The following is a 13550-nucleotide window of genomic DNA, read 5'->3' on the forward strand; positions in this document are numbered from 1 at the left end:
TACTCTGAGGCAACCAATACCACCAAAACCACTGATGTAATATAGTAAAAGTTGATTTCTTTTTCATTCAAACACAACAGCATGTCTGGGCACTGATCCAGGACTGTCCCCCAAGTTTGCCATGTAGCAGTGCACACAGCTTCCACCCTGAGGCCCTCACATCTCAACATAATGTTTAGAGGTCATTGTTGCTAGGGATACTCCCACTGGAAATTAGGTGATGTCCTAAGACATCACTGACCATGACCATTGGTCACATGGATCACAACCCCTGGGCCAGAACATGTCATATTGACCCCAGTTAAGAACAAGAGCCAAAGAATGCTAATCTGCTTATTAGTTTATTTCCTTTGAATCTTTGATGATTTCATGCCTTCTGAAGAACATTTTTATTGACAATTATTCATTTCACTGTAGAATATTTTTCAATTATATCAATACACACAAATGAAAAGTTATAACCCTTGAAAACTCACATTATATAAGATTTAATTGGTTTGGAATAATTATTTCCAGTTATTTGTAATATACTTTATATATATATATATATAAAATCTATTTTAATGCCAGTTTGCCACTTGGGGCAAGACACTTTTCTGACATTCATTCACTACAGCTCTAAAATAAGGATATTATAAGAGAATTTCTCTAAGTTGTTTTCCAGTTCTGGTGGATTGTGAGTATATTGTAACTCCTGATGCCTGCACATCATTTCCTCATCCTCTTCTTTCTCCTGTAGGCCATGTGCAGGACAATTTTCACCTTGGAGCATTAAGACTTTGAACCAGCCTCCCTCAGAGTCCACTTTAAGAACCGGAAACACTTCAGTGATAGGGCTGCTATCTGTCAATTGATGTCCAGAGACCTCTATTCCTTTCACTGTGATGTATAAATATATGAGAACTCTAAACTGGCCAAAATCATGGTTGAAAATTCTTTCCAAACTAGAGTACCATCACATGGAATTCATTAATCTTAGACTATGGTTAGAAAATAACAGTAGGCAGTGTTTCCCCCAATAAAACATAATCTACTCAAACAAGGACTTCCTTTTGCTCCCAACTGCAAAACCTGTTAGTTAAGACAATTTGGGGAACAGTGTAGGTACCCAGTGAATACTTGTCATTTGAATAAGTGACACTAACATTACACCTCCATAAGGTTTAATTCTTAAGAAGGACTCATACAACATTAGCTTCTACATCTCTAACAACTGAGACCTGATCCTCTCCTGAAACAACCCAGCTCATTATTTCCCTGAGAATTAAGTTACCTAGAGGAAGGTAGTGCTTGGCTTAACACTCTGCCCTAACTGTTAAGAAGTTGGGGGAAGAAAACTGGACAAGCCAAACAGAAAATGTCAGCTCAAAGAAATTGTTTCAGAGAAATTGCCTTCCCATTTGTAAACTGTAATGTTTTAGACAAAGGCAGGATTTATTAAATATAGTAATATAAATGGCAGAAAATTTCTGCATTTTTGCATACTCACCAGAGAAATGACCTATGTTTAAATTCTCATAGCCCTGCTGCTGGGGACCTGCAAAATCTGAAGGCTCTGCTGGACTTAAAGAATAAGTAATCAGAAATATTCAGGTCCTGTCACTCTCCCCATCTACAACCAACAAATTGTGCAAAAATGGAAATTACCAGCATGGCAGATACTTGAGATAAATGGCTATAAATTTCTATCAAGTAGATAGAAATCCCTAATTCATTGCTCATTAGGCATCCAGAGGAGACCCAGAGGGAAGAGACCTACAGCTCCATGGTACAGCTTTAAGGGGAAGGGATCCCAAGGCTTTACAGATGTAGAATCAGAGTGGTACAGCTGTTACCTGCTGATACTGCTGCACTGCCTAAAATCTGGTTGTCTCCTTGGAAAATGTAAGGCTTCAGGGAACTATAAGAGCATTCTGCCTTTTCTCCTCTCTTTTCTTTTTCATATGGGGAATCTGAGGCCCACAGAGAAATAAAAAATTGTTCACATTCTAATGATTGTATATTTGCACAGGCTTGATTAAAACCCACCAAGTTATTTCACTGAATATTTAATTGCTTAAATGGTAGGAGGTGCTCTTTCAAAATAACCCTTTGGGTTGAGAACAATCTAACCTCTATTGGTGGTTAAGACTGGTCTTTGTAGAAGGGCTTATTCAGAGTGATATCTTTGCTCAAAAGAGAGAAATAGAAAAGAAAGGAGGGAATAAGAGAGGAAGATGGGAGGAAACAGTAAATAATAGATATTTTGATGGAATGGTCTTGGCCATCTTCTCCTGTTTCTCTGACTTCTTAGCAACTACAGCTATGCTTCCTTGTTCAAAGTCCTCATTTTGTTCAAAATCAAAGATCAATCCATGCTTTTGTGATTATGTCAAGGTGTATCCTGGTATTGTGTAATAACTAAAAAGAATTTAAAAATTAAAAAATATCAATATCAAGGATAAACTCCAAAGGCAAGGACATTTTGACCTAGAACACAGCTATACCATAATTCATGGTAAAATAAAAGAACAAAGGGTAAGCAATCCTTCTAAACCATTTACAAAACAAGAGAGCATTGTCAGTGGCACAACTCACTTCTAAAGTTCAGATTTTATTGGAAAACCAGGGTCTCAGAAGGGGGAAGGCCCTTGGAATCATCTTCTTCAAAAATTTCACTTTGCAAATGAGGAACGTGTGCTTTACAATCACAACTCAAAAATGTACAGAGGCCAGGGGAATGAAGCCAGATGGGTCAGATAAGAGATATCTTAGAATTGGTATAGGAAATGGTGTCTTTCCTCTTCAAGAAAAACAGCAAGGCAAATTTTCTATAAATGGCAAGTAAAACTTAGCCTTAGAATGAGGTTAAGAGCATGGACTAACTGCTGCCCAGCTCCATTTGCAAACTGTCATATAATGATGTGACCTTGATGTTGCCCAATATTGTTATTTCTTTATAATATGAATTTCTACTTGAAATTCACCAATACTTTTTTTAAGAACAACAACTGCTTCAAATTAGTTGCAGCCAAAAAGAAATCTTCCAGAGTTTGATTCAATGTCAGGTTTGTAGTTGTGCCCTAGTCTAAGGGAGAGTAGGCAGGGAGAAAGGGATTCTAAAAAGCCCTGGGTTCTAGTTTCATCTCAGCAGTCCAGTTGCTTCATGAGCTTCCAGAAATCATTTTTGTCACTTAGGGGGAAAAAATGCTTGAGAAATAGAGCTATAACCTGTGTCCAGCACCATAAATGAAAAGATCAAGGAAACATTAGGGAAGATAACAGAGACCGTGGTTTTCCTTCACATTCTCCTTGGACCTGCAGGGCTGCAGGAACTGAGAGAGCACATGATGGATGCCTTCAGTCTTGGCGCACAGAGGGCCCTGCCTTCTTCTACTAGGATCCTCCTGCTCTGTTGAGCCCTGGGCAGTCTGGACTCCCTGGGCCTTTTTAGAGGCAGAAATGGACCATTGGACTTTGGAGTCTGTTCTCTATTGCCCCAACTCCTCTGATTTGCATATTAAATGAATTGTTCTTATTTGAAGTTTCCAAAGTTCACCTATTCTGTTGGCCATGTCTACACCACTAAGAGTAAAGCTTTCAGCCCCATACTCTCTTCCTGTGTAGTGGGCACACAAACTGGCCATGGAGATTCAAAATTGAAGGAGGAGGATTGTGACTTGGTATGATTTGCTCTAGGCCTTGTTCCTTTTGCTGAGCATCATGTAAGGGAACTGCCGAGGCTTCCTGTTGGGCACTTTGATTCTATTTGATGTCAAGCATTTTGTTTCTTCATCAGCACATTGCAATGTTCTTATTTGTGGTTCTTTCTGGATCCAGAGTTATCGTGTTGATCAGGTTCCTATGTGGCTCCAGGGATGCAACTGACCAGCTCTTTGGGACCCTCCTGTGTCAGGTCCTAGTCATCCTCTCTTACCACCTGCCTGATGGCATCCAAAGGCTCCCTGGGTTGTGGGTTCAAACGGAATATGTTTCATTCTTTTGTGACCTTATTGCATTGTTTTTATCCTGCCCTGAAACAGCTGAGCCAACCCTGTTGTTGACTTCTTCTTTGGCCCCTTCAGGCAGAGGCTGAAGCCACAGACCCTCCAGATTCTTCTCCAGAGGGCACTATGACACTGGGGAACTGGACGAATGCAGAAGCAGCTGTTCTCAGGAAACCCTGGAGATGCTGGGAAGCAGAGTGGAGCAGTGGTGACGAGCCTCTGCCCAGTGACCAGAAGTGGCTTTGCAAGTGAACACGACCCAGTCCCACTTGACAGTTGTCTGCTCTTCTCTCAGCCCCCTGCCCCTGAAATGCCTCAGTGATGCCCCAGTGTCTTCAAATGCATTTCTATTAACCTGGCTTGCCCAGGTTTGCTCAGAGAAGTTACGTGAACGTGGAACAACTGAGAATAACTGCATCCCTCTCTAAACTAATAAACTTCTCATGTTATCTTCTCTAAATCATTTCTCATTCAGCACTTATTACTTAGTTTCACTGCAGTGAGAAGAATCCCTCATCAAACCACAAAATTCTGTTTATAATTGTACTATACATGACAGTTTAAAAATGATTCCTTATTTTTCTCTCAGGCTTTATTCCCCTGGGAATCATATTCTGGTCTGTGACTAGGTGTTGCTATAGATAGACACTTCATTTTTTGATTGAATGATCCATAGAACTCATTAAATCATAAATTCTTTTGGAAAACAGTGCCTACAGTGGAATAGTCAGTGGTTTATGAAAAGTCCTCTGGAGACATTTGTCCCTGATATGGTAACATATTGGCATTGGGTTCTGGTAATGAAAAGTATGGCCTTTTACCCTTGAAAATTCACATTTATTTAGCTCTTAAAAAGACATACTTAAGTCTAAAAATATGAGTGACTGATCCCATTTCGACACGCAATCTCAGTGTTTATTTCAAAATCCCAGTGTTTATTGGAAACCATTTAAAAATAGTTGGGAGATTTATTAAGCTTGAGAAGGCAATGAGATCCAGTAGTTTGCATCAATGTTCTGCTTAGGATGTTGGATTGACCATCTTGGTGGATATTGGTGATACCATACAGAAAGACAAGTTTGATGCTGGAAAAATCATTAAATTTGACATTTAGACTATGAAATAATATAGTTAATATTTAGATACCCACCAGTGACATTCTACCAACTTTTATTCCATCCAAACCATCATCCTATTGGTCAGTGCTGCCCACCCATAGGTCAGATGGTTCAGATAAGAGATATCTTAGAAATGGTATAGGAAATGGTGATTTTACTCTTCAAGAAAAACAACAAGGCAAATTTTCTATAAATTGCAAGCAAAACTTAGCCTTAGAATGAGGTTAAAAGCATGGACTAACTGCTGCCCAGCTCCATTTGCAAGCTGTCATATAATGATGTGACCTTGATGTTGCCCAATATTGTTATTTCTTTATAATATGAATTTTTACTTGAAATTCACCAATACTTTAGTCTAACTGCCAGTCTTTATGAGGAGCAGAATTAAACACAACTGGCCCTTCCATATTCAGGTCAACTATACTAACTAAAACTAGGGTCTGTACAAAGTCTGAACTATTTGGTACCAGAGGTTACTCATTCCACAAAGAACTCAAGTAGAGAGAAGGGCCCACTATGAGATGGCTTAACAACACAGCAGGTCCCTATGAAACACAGACACTGAGGCTGCCAAATAACTCTGAGGATTCGGGAGACAGTAAAATAATTTTATTAAAAAGATGACATTCATATAATTTTCAGTTTTCATAGCCAAATGTATTGACTGCTCTTATAGAATAATTCAGTAAAAAGAACTCAGGATCCCTGAATCCAGATCTGATGCTCTCCCCAGGCCAGCACTATGTTTATTCTATATCTTGGTATGCACTCCCTTTTCCCAAATGCTACAATAGAGATTTGCTATAAGGTAGGGCATCCTTCAGAATGGAGGAAACAATGACAGAGTTACCACCTATGCCCAGGCAGAGTTCTTCAATGTGATATCAAGAGCTCAGTTTTAGGGTCATTAGGAAAGTCACCTCTACTAAACTTTAAACATTTTTGTACTTTGATATAGAGAGTATGTTAGTAGTTTAGTAGCCATTTAAAAAATTGGAGAGTATATATAAATTCTTTTCATATTTTTTATAGCAACTTGATCTTTATAGTTACTTGTTTTTCTAACATCCTGTTACACATGTAAGAAATAATGCACACTGATTTCAGAATCTAAGCAGAGCCACAGACAGAGAGGTGATAGAAGGCTGGGTCATTAGTTGTCTCTGTAGTTTAATATATTCTTTTTTAAAGAAAAAAAGTTGTAGCAAATATAAAAAATTATATGCTTAATGTCACTGGTGGGTATCTAAATATTAACTATATTATTTCATAGTCTAAATGTCAAATTTAATGATTTTTCCAGCCTCAAACTTGTCTTTCTGTATGGTATCACCAATATCCACCAAGATGGTCAATCCAACATCCTAACCTCTCTATCTTCTTGATACCTCCTTCCTTTAACCTTACCATCCACTCCATTCTAACTATCCAGTTCTGCATTTTGTCACTGCCCACATTGGTGGGACCTCCAACCTCTCAGTTTTGAGGTCACCCTCCCTGACCCTTATCTCTAATCTGGACCATGATTTTCCTGAGAGACTCCAAAGACTTTCCCACTCCATCCACTTTGGATCCAGTCTTTTGACACTATTGGCTGTCTCACTGACAGTATCTCCTTCACTTCCATCCTTGCCAGCTTTAGATTCCAAACCTGCTGTTACAATGGCTACCTTGCTCACACACATTCTTCATCTTCTCACCATATTCCTCACTGCAAATTTACTAAACAAAACCCCATCTGGTTAAATCCATCTCTCACTCTCTGCAAGCCTGTTCCCATTACTCTACCTTCTTTATACCTCACAGGAGGAATCTGTTTATACACTTGTTGTAATAATCAATTTGAATTGTCAACTTGATTGGATTAAGAGATGGCAAGGATTAAGAGGTTTATGGATGTGTTGGTGATGGTGTGTCTAGGAATGACTGGCATGTGGGAGAGCCAACTGAAATGGTCAGTCAATGCTCTCCTACGGGTAGGCAGCACTGACCAATAGGATGATGGCTTGGATGGAATAAAAGTTGGTAGAATAAAGAAGTTGATGCAAGTTGATGCAAGCTTGATTCTTCTTTAACGGGTTCATGATTGTCACTGTGCTTATCTGAGGATATTGGTCTCTTGCTTCTTAACTCCAAAGAGTACTCTGACAATGATTCTTCAGAAGGCTTAGGTCTCAGACTAGGGCAACACTATTAGTCCCTCATGTTCTGGGGTTTCAGCCTCTTGGACTATGCAGCTACTAGTTCTTCCAGCTCTTCAGCCTGCAGATTGTGGCCCTCCAGTAAAAGCAGGATCTTATTGAGGTCAGGTAATCAATGGAGTTTTGGCCAAAGTCCTACTCATAGTTGGTTCAGTGGGCCTCTGAACTCATCCTCTGTTATTTCCCCAGTCCCAGAATGTATAATTGAGATGGATATACTTAGCACTTGGCAAAACTCCCACAATGGTTTTCTAACCTGTGGAGTGAGGGTTATTATGGTGGGAAAGGCTAAGTGGAAGCCTCTGGAGTTGCCTATACCTGGGAAAACAATATGTCAAAAGCAATACTACATCCCTGGAGGAAGAGCAGAGATTAATGTCACTATCAAGGACTTGAAGGATGCAGGGGTGGTGAGTCCCACAACATCCCCATTTAACTCTTCCATTTGGTCTGTGCAGAAAACAGATGGCTCTTGGAGAGTGACAGTTGATTATTATTAGCTTATCAGGTGGTAACTCAAATTGCAGCTGCTGTACCAGATGTGGTTTCTTTGCTTGAACAGATTAATACATCTCCTAATACCTAGTATGAGGCTATTGATTTTGCAAATGCTTTTTTCTCCACCCCAGTGCATCAGGAACACCAGAAACAATTTGCTTTTAGCCGGCAAGTCCAGCAATATACATTTACCATCCTTCCTCAAGAGTATGTCAACCCTCCAGCACTGTGTCACAGCTTTGTTCATAGAGACCTTGATTGTCTTTCTCTTCCACAAGGTATTACACTGGTCCATTTTATTGATGACGTTGTGTTGATTGGATCAACAGAGCAAGAGGTAGCAACCACATTGAACTTGCTAGTAAACATTTGCATATCAGAAGGTGGGAAATAAATACCACTAAAATTCAAGGGCCTTCAACTTCAGTAAAGTTTTTAGGAGTCCAGTGATATGGAGCCTGCTGAGATATTCCTTCTAAGGTGAAGGTAAGTTGTTGCACTTGGCCCCTTCTACAAATAAGAAAGAAGCACAATGCCTGGTGGCACTATTTGGATTTTGGAGGCAGCACATTTCTCTCTTGGGTGTGTTACTTCAGCCCATCTAACCAGTGACTAGAAAAGCTTCTTGTTTTGAGAGGGGTCTAGAACAGGAGAAGGCTCTGTAACAGGTCCAGGCTGCTGTGCAGGCTGCTCTGCCACTTGAGCCATATGACCCCGCAGACCCAATGTCAGTGTCGGCAGCTCAGAGGGATGCTGTCTGGAGCCTTTGGTGAATCACAGCGGAGGCAATTGGGATTTTGGAGCAAGGTCCTGCCATCATCTGCAGACAACTATTCTCCCTTTGAGAAACAGCTCTTGGCCTCCTACTGTGCCTTAGTGGAAATGTAACCATGGACCACCAGGTTACTGTGTGACCAAGCTGCCTATTAGGACTGGATATTATCTGACTCACCAAGCCATAAAGTTAGATGTGCTCAGCAGCACTCTGTCATTAGTGGAAATGGTATATAGGCAATCAGGCATGGGCAGGACCCAAAGGCACAAGTAAATTGCATGAAGAAGTGGCTCAATTGCTCATGGCTCCTACTCCTGCTGCAGTACCTTCTGTCCCTCAACATGAATCTATGGTTTCATGGGCTGTGTCTTATGATTAATTAACAGAGGAAGAGAAGGCTAGGGCCTGGTTCACAAACAGTTCTGCACAATATGCAGGAACCACCCAGAAGTGGACAGCTGCAGCACTGTTGATCCTTTCTGGAATGACCTTGAAGGACAGTTGTGGAGAGCAGTGACAGAGAATGGGAGAGCAGTGTCTGAGATTGGGGTCTCTGATGACCTCATGGCTGTGGCAAGCCTCGTGCCTGGGAATATTCCTGTGCAGGGGTGCAGGATACCTAGCTGCTATGGCAATGCCCTGCATGAGAAGGCTCTGCAGAAGAGTCTTAGCCTAAACCTTGATCACAGGCACATAGTTCCTGAGAATAAAGGAACTCTCTGCTAGACAACCACAATGTTTCACCAGCTTCACTACTTCTGAAGCTTCCCACTTAACCGTAACTTTAAACAATGAACTTTCTTGAGAGCTACACAAAGCTTCTAACACTTACATTGCAACTGTAAACTGCACCTACAGAAAAGCTACATAAATGTTTCCAGCCCTATAACTTTCTTACAAAGAATAGTCTTTAACCTGATAATAAGACATACATAAATTAAGATTGCTGGTGTAACTCTGTAGACCTTCTTCTCCATCAGAGAGCAGCACTCCACCTGACCCCAACTAAATAGGTAAATTCTTCAAAACCCTCATCTGAGAGTCTTTATTTTTCTAATGCCCCCATAACCCTTTGCGGAAATCTGCGAGTTTGGCCAGGCTGGTCATGGCAGACAGTGGTGAAGGGAAATCTTCACAATAGGCAGAACTTTGGGCAGTGCATCTGGTGCCTGGAGGGGAAAATGTCCAGATGTGCAACTGTAAACTGACTGATTTATGAGCCATCAAAAACAGGTTGGCTAGCTTGTCAGAGAACTGGGGAAAAAAACATACTTGGAGAATCAGTGACAAAAACATTTAAGAGGTATGTGGATAGACCTCTCTGAATGGGCAAAAGATGTGAAGATATTTGTGTCTCATGTAAATGCTCACCAAAAGGTGACCTCAGTCGAGGAGGATTTTGATAATCAGGTTGATAGGATGACCTGATCTGTGGATAGCAGTCAACTTCTTTCCCCAGGCACCCTTGGCATTGTCCAATGGGCTCATGGGAAAAGTGGTCATGGTGGCAGGGATGGTGGTTATGCATGGGTCAGCAGCATAGACTTCTACTCACCAAGGCTGATTTGGCTACAGTCACTGCTGAGTGCCCAATTTGCCAGCAGCAGAGACTGACACTAAGTCCCTGATATGGCCTCATTCCCCAGGGAGATCATCCAGCAACCTGGTGGCAGGTTGATTATATTGGACCACTTCCATCATGGAAGGGGCAGGGTTGTTTTTTTTTTTTTTTCTTACTGGAATATACTTATTCTGGATGTGGATTTGCCTTCCCTGCACATAGTACTTCAGCCAAAACCACCATTCATAGACTTACAGAATGTCTTATCCAGCATCATGGGATTCTGCACAGCATTGCTTCAGACCAAGGAAATCACTTCACAGCCAAAGAAGTGAGGCAATGGGCTCATGCTCATGGCATTCACTGGTCTTACCATGTTCCTCACCATCCTAAAGCAGCTGGTTTGATAAAATGATGAAATGGATTCTTGAAGATGCAGTTACAGCACAGTTAGTTGGAAATGCATTGCAGAGCTGGGGCAAGGTTCTTCAGAAGGCTGTCTATACTCTGAATCAGCATCTACTTATTGGTACTGTCTCTCCTATTGCTAGAATTCATGGGCCCGGGAATGAAGGGGTGGAGACAGGAATGGTGCACTCATCATTATCCCTAGTAACTCACTAGCAAAGTTTTTGCTTCCTGTTCCTGCAAGCTATTCTCTTAAGTCCTATTAGTCTTAGTTCCAAAAGGAGGAATGCTTCTGCCTAGAGATACAATAATGATTTCATTAAACTGGAAGTTAAGAATTCCTCCTTGGGCTCCTCATGCCTCTGAGTCAGCAGGCTAAGAAGGGAGTTGTGGTGCTGGCACGGGTGATTGATCCAGATTACCAAGCAAACATTGGACTATTACTCCACAATGCAGGTAAGGACACACATTCTCCTGGAATGCAGGAGATCTTTTGGGGTGCCTCTTGGTATTACCTTGTCCCATTATTAAGGTCAATAGAAACTACAACAACCCAATCAGACAAAATGACAAATGTCTCAGACTCTTCAGGAATGAAGGTGTGGGTCACACATCCAGATAAAGAGCCAAGACCTGCTGAAGTGCTTGCTGAAGGTAGAGGGCATACAAAGGCACAAGTAAATTGCATGAAAAACTGGCTCAATTGAAGAAGTTTGTATCATAAATACAAACTACAGCCACATGACCAGTTATAGAAATGAGGATTATAATTGCCATTGATAATTCTTCCCTATTCCATTAAGAATATATTTGGGCAAACTTTCACATGCACTAAGAGGAAATAATTGTTACTCTCCTGTTATTCATCATGTAATGTAATACTGACTGATTTAACATCAGTAATGTTTTTGTTTTTTTATTCTGGGGAAAGAAGTAGTGCATTATGTTGTAGCAAGGACAGTCATGTTAGGTGGAATTATAACCTTGTTATTGTATTTATTTGGAGACTGAGTATGAGGTAAAGAGTAATATTTGGATATCAAGTTGACAAAGGGTGGAATTGTAATGGTTAATTTGAATTGTCAACTTGATTGAATTAACAGATGCCAAGGTTAAAGAGTTATGGATGTGTCAATGAGGGTGTGTATAGGAATGAAGGGCATGTGGGAGAGCCAACTGAAATGGAGACCCTCCTAGGTATGGGCAGCACTGACCAATAGGGTGATGGCTTGAATGGAATAAAAGAAGCAGCAGTTGATGCAAGCTTGATTCTTCTTGAACCAGTTCTTGATTGCTGCTGCGATCATCAGAGGATATCGGACTCTTGCTTCTTCACTCTTCCAAAGTGAACTCTGCTAGTGATTCTCTAGAAGACTTAGGTCTCAGACTATGGTAGCACTGTTGGTCCTTCTTGTTCTGGGGTTTCAGCCTTTTGGACAGTGCAGCTACTGATTCTTCCAGCTCTCCAGCCTGCAGATAGCCATTGTGAACTATCCAGCTTCTGATCACCTAAGCCTCCCTAATAAGTCCTCTTTTTATAATTATATTTCTTGTTCATTATGTTCCGGTAGAGAACCCTGATTAATAGACTTGTAAACATAGAGTCCAATTTAAAAATAGAAACAAAAAATTTACTATTCAAAAGTGTAATATTTCTTTCATTCTTTTTGTGGTGCTGGGAATAACCCAAGCTCCACACATGCTAGGCAAGTACTTTAACACTGAGTTACAACCAGGCCCCTAAAATAAAATCTTAACTAATAAAAGATAAAAGAACAAAAACTAACTCTAACACAACGTTGCTTCTAGCAAATAGAACTTAGGAAGCCATTCACCTTTTCTTTGATACACTCTGTGGCAGGGAGAAAGGAGTTGGAAACATGCACATATTAGTGCTTTAACAAAGCAGTTTCCTAGTTGGAAGCCTTCCAACATGGCTTACATTGCTTGGCATTGCTTGGCAGGTGGCAGCTAGACTCCAACACAGCAATCATTTAAAGGAAGGAGGACAGGAAGTGGTGGGCACAGGCAAGAGTTGGGTAGATAGGAGTAGGGCCACATCGAGTGTTGAGAAACCACTCGTGATGAACCTGATTCAACAGACTCCACACTCTCACTGCCCAGCAGGTCTCTGCACAGGAAAAACTGGGCTGTCCAGTATTTCGATAAGACTTACGCAGGCAGCAAACTTCCCTCCAGCTTCAGAAGGCACTTCTTCTCCACCCAGAGAGTTATCCTGTAGCAACTGTCCATCCTTTCAACACAGGCCAACTTGCCACATCCAGGAAGAAGAATGGAGGAAAGGTAAGACTTTATCAAGAGCTTATTTCTAAAGTCACTGCTGTGTCTTTCCTCTCTGTCCATGTCCTCATTGGTGGAGTGTTCATGGAGCCCTAAGGCCCACAGGAGGAAAGAACATGAAGCTTTGGTGCTTTCAAGCTTTACTGTGGAGAATACAAAGCTGCTAACCAAGACTGTTAATTAGAGTACATCCTCTTGCATGTAACCTTAAGGCATGTGCAAACTTTTCAACTGATGGACTCAAATGATTGTATTTTCTGACCAGGGAATCCATTCCATGTTCCAGCAAGATCTGAGGCAATTGTAGTTCACCTCCAATAGCTGAGCTGATGGCAGATCTCAGACAGTGGTCTTGAAAAATACCATCTACCTACTTAACCTAGAGCAAAGGCACTATTCCAGTCACATAGATAAAGTGAGAGTGTGCTCTGCTCACCCAGGGACAGTAGCAGCTGCCTATTCAAAACCTAGGCTAAACCATTATTGAAGGTCTACCCCTACCAAAGAACATCACTAACAGTCAAAATAAAAGTATGATTATCTACACAAATGTATAAAAATCACACACACACACACACACACACACGTACCTTACAGACTCAGAAAATAATGACACCTCCAACACAAAGTTCACACAAAAGATGCTAAACAAAGAGATGTCTAAGAAGCAACATAGAAAAAAATCAGAAAACTCATTTTTAA

This window comes from Ictidomys tridecemlineatus, chromosome 4 (assembly GCF_052094955.1).
Source record: "Ictidomys tridecemlineatus isolate mIctTri1 chromosome 4, mIctTri1.hap1, whole genome shotgun sequence".
NCBI lineage: Eukaryota > Metazoa > Chordata > Mammalia > Rodentia > Sciuridae > Ictidomys > Ictidomys tridecemlineatus.